The sequence below is a fragment of the Rhinoderma darwinii genome, chromosome 10, assembly GCF_050947455.1.
Source record: "Rhinoderma darwinii isolate aRhiDar2 chromosome 10, aRhiDar2.hap1, whole genome shotgun sequence".
In the NCBI taxonomy this organism is placed as follows: domain Eukaryota; kingdom Metazoa; phylum Chordata; class Amphibia; order Anura; family Rhinodermatidae; genus Rhinoderma; species Rhinoderma darwinii.
This window is the reverse complement of record NC_134696.1, coordinates 82,088,806-82,110,977: the sequence shown is the minus strand read 5'-3', so window position 1 is coordinate 82,110,977 and position 22,172 is coordinate 82,088,806. Positions and strand designations below refer to the sequence as shown.

General features: G+C 44.2%; 1 protein-coding gene across 2 annotated transcripts in view; it reads left to right on the top strand.

Moving 5' to 3' along the window:
* LOC142662134 (nicotinamide N-methyltransferase-like) overlaps positions 1-22,172 on the top strand; it is a 39,804-nt gene that overhangs the window by 5,546 nt on the left and 12,086 nt on the right. The gene's annotated exons all lie outside the window — the stretch shown is intronic.

Genomic DNA, 22,172 nt, shown 5'->3' with positions numbered 1-22,172 from the left:
TATACATTAAAAACTTTGAATCCTTGGGGATTGAATAATGAAATTAAATTTAACATGTTCCTTTAAACGGTTGGGGTCTGAAAGATTGCTCCATATCTTCCCCAATTTTTAGTACTTTGGAATCAGTTGGTTCTATATATATATTATCTTTGATATAAAAAAATGTTGGATTAAAAGAAAGGAATCCTCTCTATGTTACCTTTGGAGGATGATCTAGGATAATTGTTTGTGAAATTCTTGGGAAAAAAATCTTTTTGAATTTAATATAAAAATCTCTGGTCCTGTTATTGAAATCTGAAAGTTTAACCCTAAATTGCCTCTTCATCTGGATAACTTATATATCTTTTATTCAATTATAATCTTCCTTTATTAGTATGATTGTGGGTAACATTATTCCCAATATAAAATGATCAATCTATTGGATAAAAAATCTCAAATGGGTGGGATGGCTCCTGTTAGTCATCATAGCTCTTTTTATGCATATATTCAATGTGATGTAATTCAATAGTTAAATTTACACACTTAGATTTATTGTATTGGGATTGATTCTGCTTTGGGGGCGGTGGGGACCCGGGTACTGATGCCTTAACTGGTAATAGTTCTCCGTCCCTGCCTCCCCTAAGGTATCATCTGTATCTCATATACTTTCTTGTATTGTTGAATATATTTCATATACATACATGTGCTGAAAGAACTGAACAGGTTTCATCTTCCGTTACAATGGGGGATCTCCTTTTGATGTAGAAAAAATATTTTCCTCCATAAATCCATCGTAAAGTCTGTACAGTAATGGCTAACCGTATTAGCGGAAGATTTAATTTTATTAATAAAATCTAGGCAGTAATGGTATTTAAATTTAACGATTGATCTCATTTTTGACCAAGTAGAGACACATCACTGATTACCCTCCTCCGGATAAATATTAAATATTTTCTATGTATTTTGATCTTTTGGATATTCTAATTGCTGGTTTGAATATATAAATTCTTTTGTCTGTTATTTAAATTGAGAGATATACATCATGGCGGCATTTCATGCAAGAGTTAAATATATAATATCCACAAGATCTTTATGTGAAACATTATGTTTTTGATTATGGAACCAATGAATGAAGTTGGGACACTATATAAATATAGTGTGATTGGTAGTAATTGTCAAACTGCTCTGAAGAAATCCCGTTCAGGGATGAAACGCGTCAGCTGTGTTAATCAATGGGGCGGGTAGTGACGTCCTAACCCTGCCCAGAGAATACCTGTCCAGTCTTGAAGACCTTCTGTGGAAAGGAACATACGTTGGAACCATTACCTATTCGGCTGCCGGCGTGCGATTCTGCCCGGCTTGGTCTGTTCCTCTTGGAGTGCCTTCTTTTCGTCTGAAATTTCAGTGCATGATCCTGCATTTCTGGGCTTCTATCCCAGTGAGTACAATGGTTGTTACCAGCATGGATCTATAGAGGAAGGCGCCAAGAGAAGTAATTGTGGAGTCGTGGCTGTTTTTTAAATCAATTGTGTGACCATACAGGTGAATTTTCCTCCTGAGGAGATCTACTATACTTTCTACATCGGAGTAAATTATCTCCTTGCATGGTCTTCCTGGCACTTATTGGATGTCGGAGGTGAAGGTAAAAATCCATTGAAAAGCTTATAATATCAAAAAGTTTTTTTCTTCGAACACTCAACTGCCTGAGAGCTACATACAGACTCGTGGGTCTGGGAAAGAGACTTCCTATTGTGATCAGCTTTGAATTGGAATTATCCATCTACTCGATGAGAGTGAAAAAAACGTGCTTATAACCACATTTACTCAATTAATGAGGCCATTTTTATTGTTGAGAGCCAAATCATATTACATACGTAGGTAGAAAATATCTTCCTTATTAATATCACTAACAGTAACCTCGAACAGGCCCTTGGGCAATATTTGGATACATAATACATATATGGTTGGAAACCGCAGGTGTGAATACAGTCCAGCGGTTTTCCATTTTGAAATTCAATTGTATAATTGTATAACATATACATCATGTTATATATCCAATTGGTAATATCAATCTTGTCTCGAAGGGTCTATTGTATATTATAACATCAATAGTTACTGTCAAAAGGTCCTTTGGCAACATTATTATACCTAATACATATATGGTTGGAAACCGCAAATGTGAATACAGTCTAGCGGTTTTTCAAGAAATCGTCTTGTTAATGTGTGGTACATATATATATCATACTTTATATTTTTCTTGTAATATTACCTATATTCTGAAGGCTTATTACATGTTATATGATTAACCATTGTTCTAAACAGGTTTCTTGGTATTTCTGATACACATTGAATATATGTTTGGAAACCGCAGGTGTGAACATATCATGGCGGTTTTCCTATTGGAAACTCTTTTGTAAAATGGTTTGAAACACATACATTATGTCACACAATTATTAGGTTATACTTCTTGTGTTTTGAATAATACTCGTATGTTCTTTCCCTGGCCAGGAGATTTCTCTTTTTAAATTGTTTTTTGTATATGTATAAATTTACTCTTTCCGGTATTATCTGGAGTCAAGAAATAAAATAATTATTCAATTTTATTGAGCCCAAGAGTGCCTATTTACATTTCTGAATCTCTTTTTTCTTTTTTCTTTTCTATTTAATTCATATCAGGAATGGCACCGTGCTATATTATATTGCAATTTTGGGTTCTTTAGGTATGGTTTGTAAAAACCACATCTGTTTTTCTTTATATCATAATTTAAGAGAATGCCCCAAGAAGTCACTGGTGCTCCAGCCACATTCCAGAGGTGTATGGACAAGGTAGTAGGAGATATGAATTTTCGTGAAGTCTTAGTCTATTTAGATGATTTGATTGGTTGTGTTCTTCAAGGGAGCATCCAAAAACAAAGATTGTTCAAGGTACTGGATCGGTTGATGAAGAATGGGCTGAAGTTGTCCCTTGAAAAGTGTAAGTTTTGCCGAACGACTGTAAAGTATGTGCGACATATTATTAGTCGAAATGGGATCTCTACTGACCCAGCTAAAGTGGAAGAGGTGGTAAACCGGCCAATGCCCACAAAGCTAGGAGAACTCCGGTCTTTGGTGGGATTCTGTGGACACTATCGGAGGTTCGTACCCCAGTATTCAAAGATTGCTAAGCCATTAACGGCCCTCACTCAGGGTTATCCTCCTCCATGAGTTCGCTCAAAGAAACTGACAAAGAAAGAATATTTCCGTGTCAAGGAGCCCTTTGAAGAAAGGTGGACCCCAGAGTGTGAAGAAGCATTTGAGAAATTAAAGGCTTGTTTGACTCAAGCTCCAGTGTTCGTCTATGTGGATCCCAACCGACCATATGTTTTACATGTAGATAGTTCCTTTGAGAGAATAGGAGCAGTAGTGTATGAAGATCATGATGACACTCTACAGCCTGTTTATTACATCAGTCGAGGACTGACTCCCAGTGAACGCAACTACCCAGTACACAAGCTAGAATTCTTGGCACTCAAGTGGGCGATGGTGGACAAATTACACAATTACGGAGTTCACTTTCGAGTTCACACTGACAATAACTCACTGACCTATGTGAGAACCACAGCCAAACTCAATGAAACCGGGCACTGCTGGCTCGCCGCATTAGCAGTATATGACTTCAGTCTGAAGTATCAGTCTGACAGCTCAAATGTAGATGCAGATGCTTTGTCCTGCTTGTCCAGTCAACCTACGGGACCAGAAGAAGAAAATTTGATTGAGGTCCCTTCTCCAGATGTAAAAGCTATGTGTCACTTCCAGCATGTTAATATAATTCCGATACAGGGCTGTGTTTGATTTGTGGGGGCCAAGAAGAAGCACTTTCTCCCATGTTTTGCCAGCTGATCAAAGTAAATGCTGATTCTCTGAGTCTTAGTTGACACAAAATCATATTGAAAGGGCCCAACAAGAGGACCCCTATGTAGGAGTAGTATGGTGGTCAGTAAAACTGGGCCTGAGACCCCAAAGAAGCGCACATAGATGGAAGAGTCAATCCTGCTTGCTTGTCAAATAGATTTCCTAGTTGTGAGGAGAGGGCTGCTATACTAGGATTCCCCAAACAAGCAGAGGGAGATTTGCCGACAGTTGGTGTTGCCCACTAGGTTTAGGGAGATGACCTTAAGAGCTTTGCATGATGAATATGGATATTTGTGCATACAAAATACCACTTGTCTCATTACTGATTGGTTTTACTGGCCTAAGATTGAGGCCGATATTGAAAAATACTGCAAGTTTGAGAGGTGTATACTGAGGAAGACTTTACCTATTCGATCAGCTCCCCTTGCTAATTTTACCAGTAATAGCCCACTTGAATTGGTGTGTATCAACAGCCTATCCTTTGAACCGAATTAAGGAAATGTAAGCAATGTATTAGATGTTACAGATCATTTTACCCGTTATGCTGAAGCACTACGGGCTGCCGACACGCATACACTCTGACCAAGGAAGCGATTTCGAGATTCGGTTAATTTGGGAATTATGTGATATTTGTGGGATCAAAAAGTCCAAAACCACTCCTTTCCAGCCTCAAGGGAACCTACAACCTGAGAAGTTCAATCACACCCTCCTTAACATGCTGGGCACTCTGAATCTGCAAAAGAAAGCACAGTGGAGCTGACACATTAGTCACATTAGCTGGTGCACACCTATAACTGCACTAAGAATGAATCCACAGGGTATTCTCCTTATTTCCTCAAGTTTGGTAGAGAAGCCAGGCTTCCTCTAGATATATGCCTTGGAGTGTCCACTGAAAAGACTTATCTGAACTACGTGTCCCAGTTGAGAGAAGAGTTAAAAAGAGCTTACAAGTTGGCCGAATCTGTCCTCGGATAGATCAGGCCAAAGAAACAAAACCCACTATGATAAAAGAGTTCGAGAACATGTCCTGCAGCCAGGGGACCGAGTCCTCATTCAACAATTGGGACTAAAAGGGAAGCACAAATTAGCTGACCGCTGGCGCTCAGAACCCTATGTTGTAGTTGAGAAATTACCAGACATCACTGTCTACCAAATGAAACCTGAGAGAAAAAGTGGGACAGTCAAAACTTCAAACTGCCAAAATCCAGTTACCAACTGGAGAAAATATCTGTTTGAAATTGCCTGTGACTGATGAAGTACAGCCTACTTCACAGCCCCCAAGAAGAAGCAATCGTCGTAGTCAACCAGTCAGCCCGGACATTACTCCAGAAGGGGGTGAAATTGAGTCTAGTGAAGACTAGAGACAAGATTACACTTGGGTCGAAATTCTTCTGCCTATTGTGGAAAGTGATGAAGATGGATCATCCGATGTGGAAGTTCAGGTAGAACCCGAATCTAAATCTGACTTTTCCCATCTTCCATTGGAGGAGTCTTTGGAAGAAGAGGGGTCAACAGATGAAGAAATGACTGAAGTTATACCTGTACCAATCTTAAAATCAAGAGTCAGGGGTGGAGGAGGGGACCCCCGTGGTACATACTTATCCCAAGAGGGACTTAAAGCCCCCATAATGCTAACCTATTATGATTTGGGACATGCTACTGAGATGCCCTACCATTTAAATAGCATAGAACCGTCTTTGTTAAAATAGCTAGTAATGCATAATGACTTGGTATACAAACTTTATGCTCAGATATACTTTTTGTTCTTTTTCCTTCCCTCCTCCTTTTGCTTCACCCTCCCTTCTTACCTATTACCACTGTACTAGATGATGATGATATACTTGTTGTTTGGTACACACTGGAACCATATTTTAACTGTGTAATGTGGCATTGATCTGTTTGTGCCTGAGTATAGAGTTGGTCAGGATGCTTTAACCCTAGTTCATTTTACAGGTGGTAAACGGTGGATTTTGCGATTCTAAACTTGCACTGGCTCCCCAGGGGAAGAATGTAACCCCTATAATAAGTTTATGGAGAACAACAGGCACTACTGTGGCCAGTCATTGCTGAACGGTACTGGCAAAACTACATTTCCCAACTCTCCTTGGGGCAGTAAGCTGGAGCCAAGCAACTGCCACTGAGAAAAATAACTGACATTTTAGATGTGTAACGGGTTTTTTGGACTGGAGAGACGGCCATGTACAGCAGACTGGAAAGATGGCAATCAAAGAGAGAAAGGAGAAGGACTGAGCGAAGAAACGATTCACCAACACTAGTGGGTTTCCAAAGGGGAGTCTGATCTCAGGTGCTCATCAGAAGAGGGTCCTTCCATTTCTTCTTCTTGTAAACTAACACTTAACCACTACTGCACATAGTTGTAGGCAGTTGGAGGCCTGAACCAGTCACAGAAGAGTGAGTAGTCTGCGATGTCACCCCTGCTGGTTGTGATACTCCTGGATGGTGATAAATAAAGCTATAGAATTAAAACAGAAAAATTAATCCATTAACTAAAAGTAACCACAAACACATATAAATAAAGAAGCATTTATATGTATAAAAATACGATCTCTGAATTACCCGACCATTATTTTATTTAATCAAAATATAGTATTGTATGTATTATTTTTTATTCTTAATCACACATTTGGTGGTTTTATTCAGAGCATACACTGGGAGATACTCGCAGAATATGGGCTGATCAAATCCAGAGAGACCTAAGAACCCGGCAGGTGCCAAAAGGCTTTGGACATCAACTGGGCAGGTATACGTTAGTATACCTTTTGTTTTTACTGTACAGGAAAGCGTCTGCTGCGCTGAGGGCCTATGGCTGACATATGCCTCTGCATACAGTGGCATACGTCAGGAGATTTCGTCGTCATATATGATAAAGGTAAATGGAGAACCTGATGTGAGTAGAGCCTTATATGTAATATGAAACAGAACTCCAATAGAACAGACTTAAAGGGAATGTCTCGCGAATGAAACATTTTTTTTTTTTAAGTAAGTTACTTATTTCTATTATATTTTTTAAGTTATTTGCTGTATTTTTTTTTTACACATGGTGGAAAGTATTAAAAATTAAATAATAATTTGACATGTTTTCCTATGTTGGCCACCAGAGGGAGCACTTCCCAGAATTACAGCAAGGTGAATAATGCAAAGCAACCTGACTCACAGCTGCCGTAAATGTGGGAGGAAATCTCACCCCCCCCCCCTCCTACAAGCCAGGAAAAGGTGTCTTCAAATTCCTTTCCTAAGCAGTGTCCGGCTGACATTTTGGGCGTGATTCTGCAGCTGGCAGAAGTTATAGGACACACCAAAAGGCTAAGGGTATGTTCACATGCTTACTAAGCAAAGGAAAACCAGCTCCTGATTTTCAGCCATTTTTTAATCAATCTCGCGTTTTTGGTGACTTTTTTTACGTCCGTTTTTGGAGCTGTTTTTCGATAGTCAATGAAAAACGGCTCGAAAAAACGTCCCAAGAAGTGATATGCATTTCTTTTTGGCGGGCGTCTTTTTACGTGCCATTTTTGGAAAACGGCCGCGTAAAAAACACCCCATCGGAGCAGAACGCCGTATTTCCCATTGAAACCAATGGGCAGATGTTTGTAGGCGTTCGGTTTCCGATTTTTCAGCCGTTCTTTGGGATGTTTACGGCCCTGAAAAACGGCTGAAAACACAGCGTGTGAACATACCCTTAGAATGATGAAAGTGAAGTGAGTAAGTTTTCAGTTAAGCGGTTCACACGGCGTGTATTTGAAACGATTTTCCTTGCGCATTTTACGTGCCAAAAATCGCATAAAAAGCTGCTTGATTACGCTTGATTTTGCATGTTTGGGGGGATTTGTGTGTGTGTGTGGTAGGGGGGGGGGTGCTCGCCGCTGATTGAAAACAGCTGATAAGCGGCTATGAAGTATCAGCAGCGCCCGTGCATACCCCGTTCTGCCACACACACACAGCACTGCTACATACACACACACACACACACACACACACACACACACACACACACACACACACACACACTCTCAGCACTGCTACATACAGACACACACTCCGCTCTACTACACAGACACACACTCAGCACTGCTGCACTCATACACACAGTCAGCACTGCTTCATACATACATACATACATACACACTCAGCACTGCTACATGCATACACACACTCAGCACTGCTACACAGATACACAATCAGCTCTACACATACACACACTCAGCTCTACTACACAGACACACACACTCAGCTCTGCAACACAGACACACTCAGCTCTGCTACACAGACACACACACTCAGCACTGCTACACAGACACACACACTCAGCACTGCTACACAGACACACTCAGCTCTGCTACACCGACACATACTCAGCTCTACCACACAGACACACACACACTCAGCACTGCTACATACAGACACACACTCAGCTGTGCTACATACAGACACACACTCAGCTCTACTACACAGACACACACTCAGCACTGCTACACACATACACACAGTCCACAGTCAGCACTGCTACATACATACATACATACACACACACACACACACACACACACACACACTCAGCACTTCTACACAGACACACACTCAGCTCTGATACACAGACACACACTTAGCTCTACTACACAGACACACACTCAGCTCTACTAAGCAGACACACACACTCCGCTCTGCTACACAGATACACACTCAGCTCTACTACACAGACACACACACACTCAGCTCTACTACATCTGACAAGCTTAGCTCCATTTTCTCGGCCGTTTTGCATCCGTTCCGGGCCATCCTTCCGTTTTTAACGGCCGATTTTAACCCGTTTTTTTTCCTTGTCCGTTTTGAAAACTGATTAATTTAATTAGTAAATTTTCTGCCACACACTGCCCTTTGTAGATAATGCCGCACACTACCCTCTGTATATAATGCCACACACGACCTTCCTTATATACTGCCACAGACCCCCTGTAGGTAATGTCACACAGCCCCCTTGTAGGTAGTGCCACACAGCACCCTGTAGGTAGTGCCACACAGCCCCCTTTAGGTAATGCCACACAGCCCCCCTGTAAGCAATGCCACACAGCCACCCTGTAGGTAATGCCACCCAGCCCCCCTATAGTTAATGCCACACAGCCCCCTGTAGGTAGTGCCACACATCCCCCTGTAGTTAGTGCCACACAGCCCCCTGTAGGTAAGGCGACATAGCCCCCCTGTAGGTAATGCCACACAGCCAGCCACCCTGTAGGTAATGCCACACAGCCCACCTGTAGGCAATGCCACACAGCCCCCCTTTAGGTAATGCCACACAGCCCCCTGTAAGCAATGCCACACAGCCCCCCTTGTAGGTAGTGCCAAACAGCCCCCCTGTAGGTAGTGCCACACAGCCCCCCCTGTAAGCAATGCCACACAGCCCCTGTAAGCAATGCCACACAGCTCCCTTGTAGGTAATGTCACACAGCCCCCCCTGTAGTTAGTGCCACACAGACCCCCGTAGGTAAGGCCACATAGTTTCCCTGTAGGTAATGCCACACATCCAGCCCCCCTTTAGGTAGTGTCACATAGCCCCCCTGTAGGTAGTGCTACATAGCCCCCTTGTACATAGTCACCCCATAGATGGCACTCCCCTACTTTCCTGTGGGGGACGGCTCTGGGAGAAATCCCTCACTTCACTGTCCATATATGGACAGTGAAGTGAGGGACTTCTCCTGGAGCGGAAGTCCCGGCCACATCGCTGGGGATTCCACTTCAGAAGTCCCTGACATCACTGTGTTCATATATGGACAGTGAAGGCAGGGACTTCTCCTGGAGCGGAATCCCCGGCCACATCGCTGGGGATTCCGCTTCAGAAGTCCCTGATGTCACTGTGTCCATATATGGGCAGTGAAGGCAGGGACTTCTGGAGCGGAATCCCCGGCCATATCGCCGGGGATTCCGCTTCAGAAGTCCCTGACGTCACTGTGTCCATATATGGGCAGTGAAGGCAGGGACTTCTGGAGCGGAATCCCCGGCCACATCGCCGGGGATTCCGCTTCAGAAGTCCCTGACGTCACAGTGTCCATATATGGACAGTAAAGGCAGGGCCTTTTCCTGGAGCGGAATCCCCGACCACATCGCCGGGGATTCCGCTTCAGAAGTCCCTGACGTCACAGTGTGCATATATGGACAGTGAAGGCAGGGCCTTTTCCTGGAGCGGAATCCCCGACCACATCAGCGGGGATTCCACTTCAGAAGTCCCTAACGTCACTGTGTCCATATATGGACACAGTGAAGTCAGGGACTTCTCCTGGAGCGGAATCCCCAATCCCCGGCCACAGCGTTGCCGAAGCTGTGGCCGGGGATTGGGGATTCCGCTCCTACAGGGAGCAAAAAAAAACACCCTCCTCCTCCTCACATTCACTTCGCACTGTGAGGAGGAGAAGGAGAGAGCGAGTGACGGAAGACACGGGCGTCACACTACACACCGACACCAAATAGTTAAAATGTGCTCATGCGCAATGGAAAATACATGGCTGCTGAAGACACAGCCATATAATTTAACAGAGCATGCATGGGGGAGTTTGTGTCAACCACGCATGCTCTAAGCAGATGGGGAAACACGTGGTACAGTTACGTCATTTGTGACGTAACCGTACATTTTGAAAGCCGGAAACAGGAAGTTAGTTAGCGGAGCAAATGGACGGGTCTGCGCAGGAAGTGAAAATTTTGGATTACCAAGCGGTCACGTGACGGAAGATGGGATACGCCGCTACATTCAACTCATCAAATGTAAGTACATTGCAAAGTTATATGTTTTTCATTGTTTAGTTTAAATGTAATTTTTTGCTTCCGGAAAACCCCTTTAAGTTCCACTTAACCTCCTAACAGTTTATCCTGATCTGTGCTCGGACTTTAGGAAAGGACCTTAGAGTTTAGCTCTCAGGGCAGCGTGACTAGAACATAGCTAGAGCCACAATTTTCATCCTTGTTTTCTAGCCTGAGCTAGAGCAGGTTGAAGTGGGAATTACATATACTATACCTGCATCTCTCACTTCAGCCTGTGTGGAGGAGAAAAGGAGGGACAGCGCGGGGTGTGCTGGCAGCAGGCAGGGAGAGGAGCAGAATCTGAGATCCTCCTTCTGTCCTTGTATGGCTTCAAATGACCCCAGGGAGAATGGCAATCTGTACTTTTGTTCATCAAATCACCCCCTCCTTATCAATCAGAGAACATACTTGCTCTCTGATTGGCTCATATAGGGGTCTTTTTTTTGTACTCCACAACCTCTCAATGCTGACCACGGCACCTAAGTGGTTTTACAGAAAAAAAAGAATGTTTTATTATTGAAAAAAAATAAAAATATTAAAAAATCCACACATAATTGGTATCCCCGGATCCATTATGACCCGTACTATGAATACGTTGTTTATCCAGCATGGTAAACGCCACAAAAAAATAATAATAATTACAATTCCAGAATAGTAGTCTTATGATCAAGGTCTTCACTCTCAAAAAAAGGAATAAAATTCATATGTACCCTAAAATGGTACCAATGAAAAATACATATTGTCCTGCAAAAAAATAAGCCATCATACATCTACATAGATGAAAAAATAATAATGCTTTGGGCCTTGGAATGCAGCAACACAAAAAATACATTTTGTAAAGTAAGTTACAGTAGTAAAACAACAAAAACTTTAAACTTGATATCATTAGAATCATAACAATCTGTGGAATAAAGCTGACATGTTATATATACTGCAAGGTTAATGCCATAAAAATAAGTAAAAAAAAAACAATGGTTACATTGAAGAAAAATTTAAAAAGTCATGACCGTTGGAACACGGGTCCAACAGTTGACCTGTCGCTAGGTCCTACAAAGTGAGTTAGTAGTCTTACCTAATAGCCACTTTGTCTGTGAGTCCAGCAGGGTTTGTCCTGTACTTGTGCGTTCCCCCATTGCTGAGCTCTGGATCCCTCTTTATTTAGCAGCCAATATGGCGATGACGCTGGCCTAGGAATGTCTGAAGCAAACAGCCTCACGCTGACACCGTCAGAGGCTCAGTGGTAGCTCCCCCCATTGAGAATCGCTGGCGGGCAAACCCACTTGGCTAGCCAGCGAGCCATTTGCATATTGGTTGCTAAATAACGAAGGGCCCATAGCTCAGCAACGGGGGGATGTGCAAGTACAGGACAAACACAGCTGGACTCACAGACACAGCGGCTGTTAGGTAAGATTACTAACTCACTTTGTAGGACCTAGTGACAGGTCCTCTTAAGGACCGGGCCAATTTTGGCCTTGAGGACCGAACAATTTTTGCATCCTGACGCACATAACTTTTTAGCACTTTTTTGTCCGACGTAGCTGTATGAGACTTTGTTTTTTTGCGGGACGAGTTGTAATTTATGTAGGTACCATTTTTTTTGTACATTTACATTATTTTTTAATTTATATAAACTTTTATTTTGGCAAAAATGCAATTCCGCTGCAGTTTTCTTTTTTTTTTTCTACACCATACACCGATCATCATCAATAACATTATACATTTATTGTACAGATTGTTACGGACGTGGCGATACCAAATATGCATATATTATTTCATGTTTTGGGACTTATATTTTGAAAAGTTTATTTATTGTAAAAAAGAGTAGATTTGTAACGTTAACCTGTTTTTCCTTAGTCCTAGCAGTACACTAATGGGGTATCTCTTCCCCTGTGAACTAGTAGGACAGATGGAATTTTTAATTTAATCAAACTAATCAACTAGAGTCTCCTCCCTACATAAGGACGTCTAGCCCTTCCTACCAGCCTTATTTAGAGCGGGAACCTTGTGCTACTGCTAGGACTAAGGGAAAACATTAGATTAACGTTACAAATTTACTTTTCCCTTACGTCCTGCACCAGCACAATAATGGGGAAATAGCAAGAACCCCATAAGGAGGGCCCATAAGGAGGGCCCTCTTGACTGATTGAACTCAAGATTTGACCGCTCAAGAGCCGTCTCTTCAGAGAACCAAAATTCAGCCCATAATGGTTGATAAATATTAAGTGCGAGCTCCAAGCTGCACAGTAAATTTGATCCAGCGGGATTAGACTTTATTCCGCCCAAGAGGTGACCACTGCTCTAGTAGAGTGGTTTTAGACTAATTGAGGTGAATCGGAGATCTAACACTGTAAGCGAGTCTACTGGCCTCTGCACTTCATCTACCCAGGGTAGGTTTACTGGAGTTTAAATCTTTATGGAAACAATAAATTCCCAACCTTCCTTATTTCTAACTCCAAGCCAACTAGATCTCAAGACAACAGCAGTCATCTAGGAATAGAGATTATGGTCCTCATGAGAGGAAGACATGTGCCAGAACACTGGAAGGGGTTGATCAGATTTCAGGTTACAAATGAGGAACTTTGGAGTGAAGTTTGGTAGTAGCTTTAGCAAGACTCTGTCCTGGAGAAATTGGATGTATGGATTCACTGATGACAAGGCTTGAAGTTCCCCTGTTTTGACAGATGTTATGGTTAGGTGCGTGGACACTGGCTGTCACACAGGACTTGAATAATCGTCCTAATGCACCAAGTACCCGCCACTCAGGACGAGTATTCTCGTCCTGTGTCCGCAACCAATTTTGTTACATCACTAAGTGGTTAAAATGCACTTAAAGGGAATGTGTCGCTAGAATTTTTTTTTTTTTTAGTTAAACAATTATTATTTAAGTGATTACACGTTGTTTTAATTTTTTGCATTTTTTCACAAGTCAGGAAATATTATAAATTACATTCTAATTTATAACATTTCCATGTGCTGAGCACTAGAGGGAGCAGTTCCCAAAATTGCAGCATGGTTAATGTGGTAAAGCAACCTCATTGCTTTATGCTGCAAATTTGGAGTAGACACACTCTCTAGTGTCCTCACACAATCCCCCCTCCTTTGTTCTGGCTAGTGCCAGGAAAAGGAGGGGTTTGAATCTTCAAACCTCCTACACTGTGTGCCGCCATTTTCTGAGCGACTTCACAGTGTAGGAGGATTAGATACAGTGCTCAGACGACAGTATAACATGAACATACACGACCATAATACACACATCACATACACGAACATAAATTACATTCTCCTGCCGCCTCCGCTCCTACTCCTTGCGCCTTCGCTTCCTTGAACATATGGCCGGAAGCCGCGGCTGGAAGTCGTCATCTTACTGTCCGGCAGCGGCTTCCGGTCCACAAGAAAATGGCGCCGGATTTCGCTCTGCGAACTAGCTTAGTTTTGGTTTGTGTGCGAGCGGCGCATGCGCCGTTCCCACACAGACGACATACGCTGCAGTGAATGGAACGGCTCCTGTTCGCATTCTCTACGGGGTTGTAGGTGCCGTATTCCATCTCTGTATGTGTTGTTAATCGACACATACAGAGATGAAAAAAAAATGGCAGCCCCCATAGAGAAGTAAAAGTAAGTCAAAAGTAGAACACGAGAACACAAATAAATTAAATTGATGTTAATATTATATTAAAAGCAATATGATAAAAAAAAAATAATAATTCATGACATCTTCCCTTTAAGGCTCCAGAGTTATGCGCCTACTATATTTACTTGAGACATAAATTGAGTTTACAATTTCTACAATAAAAAGAGGAAAATTTTTTCAGGAGGGTTTTTTCCAAATTTAAAGTGCAGTTATAATGACCATAGGAGTAGTCAACAAGCTTCTTTTTTTTTTTACAGACCCTGGCAAGGTTGGACTGGCACACCAGAGTACCAGAGGATCCTCTGGTGGGTCCAGACTCAATAATGGGTCTAGCAGAAGACAACCTGTAATGTCCGTGGCTGCGGGCTGTCAGCTCCGTTCCACTCCTGACAGCCGCAGCCACGAGTCGGCAAGCGCTGGCCCCAGCCTCCTCCTCAGGAGACGCCAGCACTCGCGTCCACTCACCTCAACCAGATCCCGTAGAGTGTGTGCGCATGCTCGTGACCGCTCTTAAAGGGGCAGCATGCGCACTGGACATTGTGGATGAACTTTGACCCGTGAGTACCCTGGACTATAAGAGGGGCCCAGCCCCCTAGTTCGATGCCTGAGCGTTGTTGTGTTCCCTAGTTTGCCTATGTGATGGCCTCCTAGTGTGTTACCTGTTCCAGTCCCTGTACCTAGCATTCCATACATTCCTGGTCTAGCACTGAGCTGTGCCAAAGTCGTGCCGTGCTGCATCCAAGTTTGACCTGCTTCACCTTGCCTTTACGTCCGCCTGCTACCTAGTCCCAGCCGAGCCTGCCCTGCTGCTGTCTGAACTGCCACAAGTACCTATAGAACTATAGACTCTCACCTGCTTCCTGTTGGCCAGCTGCCTTACCGCCAAGGCGGTACGGCCCAGTGGGTCCACAGACCCTTCGTGACAGTACACTCAGGTCATGGACCTCGCTGGTTGATTCAAGACCATGACGACGTCACAGGCGATGCGAGCGGATATGCTGGACCTCCGGTCTTGACAGGATCAACTCCTCCAGGCGTTGATCATCCTTGCACGTCGGCAGGAGGCACAAGCTGCTATTCCTCCTAATACACCTCTTGGCAGTGCTGACCCGCGTGTTTCTTTGCTACTTCCTGACCGCTATAATGAAGATGCAAGTACCTGTCGTGGATTTTTAAACCAGTGCCAGATCCATTTCAGCCTGTATAGTAAGACAGTTTCATCCGATGGCACAAGGGTCGCTTTCATCATTTCTCTTCTCACCGGCAAGGCTCTTGCATGGGCGAACTCTATCTGGAAGAGACAAGGCCCAAAGACTAGTGACTTCCAAGCCTTCCTCCAGACTTTTTTGCATGATGTTTAAGGAGCCTGGACGAATCTCCTCTGCAGCAGCATCTTTGACCTACGCCAAGGAGACACCTCCGTGAGTGAGTATGCCATCCACTTCCACTGTTGGCCCGGATTGTTATACGGATCCGGGAACGCCTCCAAGAGGTTTGAGGGGAGGGAGTCCTTCCCAGTATGGCTTCTACTTTGCAACAACCCCTGCTGTTCTCAGACGTCGATCCTCCTAAAGAGTGTGTGATAATGGACCAGCATAAGTTATGCATCCAGGAGAATCAACGCAGATGCACATCTGGACTCTGTCTTTATTGCGGTCTCGATGGCCATCTTGTGCGCATGTGTCCCCAAAGATCCCAAAACCAAGGGCTGCTATCAGTGACAACCTTGGGTAAAGATGGACTTCCGTCTAAATTGTCCATACCTGTGTCCATAGTGTCCGGCGAGAAAACGCATCAGGTCTCTGCGTATCTGGACTCTGGATCCGCTGCTAATTTTATCCGCAGAGATCTGGTGGACCTTCTGCAATGGCCCACCACCACTCTGGAGAACCCGTTGACAGTTGCCTCAGTGAATGGACTACCTCTGCCAGATCCTGTTATAGCTGTGACCAAGCTGCTGAGGCTCCAAGTGGGAGCTCTTCACTCCGAACCTCTGTCTTTCTTAGTCCTGTCCAAAGCTGTTAACCCTGTGTTGCTGGGCCTGCCTTGGCTCCGACTGCATGCCCCAGTCCTGAACTGGAAATCTGGAGAGGTTCTCCAATGGGGCCCTGAGTGTCAATGTTGCTGCCTGGTGCAGATTCGTTTGGCTCAGCCTTCGCTACCTCGGTCATTGGCAGGATTGCCGAGTCATTATGCTGCATTTTCGTACGTCTTCAGCAAGAGGGAGGCAGAAACATTGCCTCCACATCGGGCGTATGACTGCCCTATTGAACTGATTCTTGGTGCATCCCTTCCCTGTGATAGGGTGTATCCTCTCTCCTTGCCAGAGACTATGTCCATGTCCGCCTATGTGAAGGAGAACTTGGAGAGGGGCTTCATACGGAAGTCTTCCTCCCCGGCAGGAGCTGGATTCTTCTTTGTCTAAAACAAAGATGGCTCTCTTCGTCCTTGTATTGACTACAGAGGTCTCAACCAGATCATGGTAAAGAATAAATATCCGTTGCCACTGATCTCTGAACTGTTTAATTGTATACGTGGTGCCAGGATTTTTTCTAAACTAGACCTGCGTGGGGCTTACAACCTAGTCCGGATTCGCCATGGTGATGAATGGAAGACTGCATTTAACACTCGTGATGGACACTATGAGTATCTAGTAATGCCCTTCGGCATGTGCAATGCTCCCGCGGTCTTCCAGCAGTTTGTGAATGACATTTTTCGTGACCTCCTCTATGTTTGTGTAGTAGTTTACCTCGATGACATCTTGATTTTTTTCTCCAGATCCTATAACGCACCAGAGACATGTTCGTCAAGTTTTGCTACGATTAAGGGAGAATCGTCTGTACGCAGAGCTGGAGAAGAGCGTGTTTGACAGAGATGCGCTACCTTTCCTGGGCAAAATCGTCTCGAGATGGATCCTGAGAAGGTAAAGTCTGTTCTGGAATGGCCACGTCCTCAAGGCTTGAGGGCCATGTAGCGCTTTCTGGGATTCGCTAATTTTTACAGGCAGTTTATTCCTAATTTCTCCTCACTGACTTCTCCTATCTCTAACCTTACTAAGAAGGGTATGAACGCCAAGGTGTGGATTCCCGAAGCAGAGTCCGCATTCAATAGCCTGAGGAGTGCCTTCACGTCAGCCTCTATCCTCCATCATCCAGATATCTCTCTGCAGTTCCCGTTGGAGGTGGACGCATCCTCTGTCGGTGCTGGTGCACTCTTGTTCCAGAGAGGTCCCAAGGGGCAAGTCAAGGGTGTGTGGATATTTCTCCAAGCTCTTCTCCTCCGCAGAACGCAACTACTCGATTGGGGATCGGGAATTACTAGCCATCAAATTGACTCTGGAAGAATGGAGACATCTATTAGAGGGCGCAGCTCAGCCTATCCTGATTTTTACAGACCACAAAGAATCTGACCTACCTCAAGACGGCCCAACGGCTGAACCCTCATCAGGCCAGGTGGTCACTGTTCTTTACTAGGTTTCAGTTCGAGCTCCATTATCGCCCGGCCGACAAGAATGTGAGGGCCGATGCCTTGTCCAGGTCTTTTGAGACGGACGACACCTTGGAGACTCCACAGAATATTATTGATCCGTCTTGCATTATCTCTGTCAATCCCCTGCAAGTTGGGCACATTCCTCCAGGGAGGACATTTGTGCGCCTGGCTGATCGTGGAAGAATCCTCCACTGGGGACACTCCTCTAGACTGTCAGGTCTAGAGGAGACCTGGGATCTGATTGCTCATCATTTCTGGTGGCCCACGCTGCCCAAGGATATTATGGACTTAGTTTCTGCTTGTTCTGTATGTGCAGCCAATAAGGCCGCTCACTCCAGACCTGCTGGTCTGCTCCAGCCATTGCCTGTGCCCAATGCTCCTTGGCAGCATATAGCTATGGACTTTGTTACGGACCTGCCTCTCTCTTCTGGATGCAGTGCTATCTGGGTGGCGGTGGATAGATTTTCGAAGATGGCCCACTTCGTTCCTCTGACCGGTTCTCCTTCTGCTCCTCAGCTGGCCAAGCTGTTCATCCAACACATCTTCCACCTGCACGGCTTGGCGCAGCATATGTCTGATCGAGGGGTTCAGTTTACCTCGAAGTTCTGGAGAGCCCTCTGCGGACTCCTCGGTGTGAAATTGGACTTTTCATCAGCCTACCATCCTCAGCCCAATGGTCAGGTCGAGAGGATTTAATCAGATTTTGGAGAACTACCTATGCCACTTTATTTCCAAGCAACATGATGACTGGGTGCAGTTGCTCCCATGGGCAGAGTTATCATACAATAATCATACCAGTGAGTCCACAAGGAATACACTGTTCTTCATTGTCTACGGTCAGCCCTCACAAATTCCTCTCCCGGTGACCGATACTTCCGAGGTACCAGTGGCTGACTCCACGTTTAGAGACTTTCTGCATATCTGGCAGCAGACTCGATCCTCCATCCTAATGGCAGTCGACCGCATGAAACGGAGGGCTGACACAAGGAGAAGAGAACCTCCTCAGTTTCTTCCTGGCACGAGGGTCTGGCTGTCTTCCAGGAATATCCGACTAAGGGTGCCATCATGCAAATTTGCTCCCAGGTTCCTCGGACCCTTTGAGATCCTGCAACAGATCAACCCTGTCGCCTATAACAGGATTAAGGTGAGTTTGTATAGTTTTTTTTTATTATCCTAATAAAAAAGTGTGTGGCATTATCTACGGGGGGTGACTTTATCTACAGGGGGGCTTTATCTACGGGGAGGGCTTTATCTATGGGGGGGTTCTATCTACAGGGGGGCTATATACAGGGGTGGGCTATATGTGGAGCACTATATACAGGGGTGGGCTATATCTACAGGCGGGCTATATACAGGGGAGGGCTATCTGTGGAGCACTATAGGGGGAGCTATATGTGGGACACTATATACAGGGGTGGGCTATATGGGGGGCACTATCTACAGGGGGCACGGTGTGTGTGTGTGTGTGTGTGTGGGACACAGTGTATGGTGCTGTTATAATTAGAGGTGCAGTGTATGGCGCTATTATATTTAACCCCTTAATGACCGGGCCTGAAAAGACCTTAATGACCAGCTCAATTTTTCTGTTTTTGCCTCTCTGCTTTTCAGCAGCCATAACTTTTTTATTTTTTCATTGACGTGGCTGTATGAGGCCTTGTTTTACGCAAGAGAAATAGTATTTTTTTTTTCCCACAGTTTGGGAGGTAAAAAAAATTTTTTTTTACGCCGTGAATATAGGAAAAAGCGATTCTCGGAATTGTTTTTTTTTGTTTCTTTTTTATCCCATTCATGTTTCACACTAAATAGCCCATTAGATTAATTCTTCAGGTTATTACGGTTGTTTAGATACCTAATAAGTGTAGATTTTTTTTTTTTATTTAGTGTAGGGGCAATAAAATGTATTTTATGCAAAATAAAGACTCTTTTTGGGACTTTTTTTATTTATTTATTTGATTTGTTTCATTTTTTTTTTAATCCCTTCAAGGGATAACTTTATGTGTAACTTTTTTTTTTACTTGTAATGTATTAACATACTCCTGTACGCTAATACATTAATTACACTATGTCACTATGACACAGGCTGCTGATCGGGCAGCACATAGTGTGCCCGAACAGCAGGCAAATGGAACAGACAGCCCTGGGGTCCTTTGTAGGTCCCCAGGGCTGACTGCAGAGGGATTCCCCGGTGTTTGATCGCATCACCGGAATCCCGGTGATGCAATCAAAGAGGTAATCAAGGGGTAATCAAAGGGTTAAACAGCTGGGGTCCGAATGTTTGCCGTTTGTGTTCAGGAGGCTGCTCTAAGATCAGAAGATCAGGAGCTGTAAGTTACAGCTCCTGCTTAGAGGATGAGCGCTCACACGAGCGCTCATCAGCCTCTCCTACAGTGACGCCAAAAGACGTCCCTGTAGACTAAGCACCTGCACCGCCTGACGTCAAAAGACAGTGGGCGGTCGGGAAGTTGTTAAGGGCGTAGTGCGTGGTATAATGAGAACTTTATCTTTGTTTATAGGTGTAGACATTTTTGAAAAGTAAGAAGCTGAAGACATCTGAGCGGCAAACTGCAGAAATAGGCTGTGACCGGGAGAAGTCATCATAGAGGTCTGGACCGGATGGAGAAAAAGAACTAGAATCTGAAACGTCATCAGTGAGTCACCTAATATAAATGTTTATTTTGCCTCTAATCAGTACTGTAGTCACTGTATGATCTGCAGCGAGATGATGGGTGGTATGATTATGATATGGTTTTTTTTTGTGAAACAGCAACTCCCAGTATATCCTTACCATTGTTCGGGCCATGCTGGGAGCTGGAAACAATTCAGTGCAAACCTATATGGCAGGGGTTGCACTAAATTGAGCTGTATTTGTGCTGGTGTTGTATATATGTACTGAGCTTGGTTTTGGTACTATATATATATATATATATATATATATATATGTATGTACGGAGCTTGCTTCTGGGGCTGTATTTATGTACTGAGCTTGGTTCTGGAGCTGTATTTATGTACTGAGCTTTGTTCTGGTGCTGTATATATGTAATGATCTTGGTTCTGGAGCTGTACTTATGTACTGAGCTTGGTTCTGGTACTGTATATATGTAATGAGCTGGGTTCTGGTGCTGTATATATGTAATGAGCTTTGTTCTGGTGCTGTATATATATGTACAAAACTTGCTACTGGAGCTGTATTTATGTACTGAGTTTGGTTCTGATGCTGTATTTGTGTACTGAGCTTTGTTCTGGTGCTGTATATATGTAATGAGCTTGGTTTTGGTGCTGCATATATGTAATGAGCTTTGTTCTGGTGTTGTGTATTGAACTATATTGCTTGTAAAATGTACAAATGTTTTTATGCTCGAGTTACATTAAAAAAATGTGGAAAAGAAATGGCACGTCAATTATTGGTAGAGAAAACAAACATGGCGGGGGGGGGAGGAGATATCGGGAAAGAGGTTGGGGGGGGGCGCCAAACTGAATCTTTGCCCCGGGTGCTGGAGAACCTAGCTACGCCTCTGTCATACGGTACCCTGCTGCAGGAACACCCAGCGATCGTCTGTAATCTGAGGAAATTGTTCCATTCTCCTGCAGCGCCAATACAGGGGAAATGAAGGAAGGGCTCCCCCTCTATAACCTCAGAATACGCTAAAAGGGTGATTAAAAATTTGTTTTCTAAACTATATAGCTCTTTTAATGAATATAAATGTAAACCTTTACCTTTGATGTCAACAGTCTTAGAGGGGTTGTCCAGGATCAGAAAAATGTTGCTGCTTTCTTCCAGTAACAGCGCGACCCTTGGGTTGTGTCTGGTATTGCAGCGACATTCCATTAAAGTGAATGGGGCTGAGCTGCCATACCACAAACCCATGGACAGGTGTGGAATTGTTCTGGGAAGAAAGTAGCCATGTTTTGCTAATCCTGCACAACTCCTTTAAGCTGGGCCTAGCTATTTGTCTATTTGTCTGAGAGGCAGATCATTTCAAGAAGGTTGGATAGCATGGCGACGCCCGCCACCGAAATACTGCACCCGCAGAGGGAGCAACCCAGAGTTTACTCCATCTTTTCACTTTTTGTGGTGGCGTGCCGTGTGGTGGCGTCTGTTGTTGTCGTGCGCACTTGTAAGGGGAGGTGGACCAGAGCCAAGGTAGCTTGGCCTGGCAGCAGGGTGCTTCTGGGCCTCTGGGTTGCTACCTCTGTGGGTGCGGTATTATGGTGACGAGCGCCACCATGCGGTGCTGCAACCAATAGAGTAGGGACCCACTGGAGGTCGCCATGAAGTGGCAAGTGGGCGTATACAATTTGATCAAAATGTTAACTAAGAACCTCATGTTCATGTTCATTGATTAATATTGTGGATGTGCGGTACTTGTTTCTCCTCTTC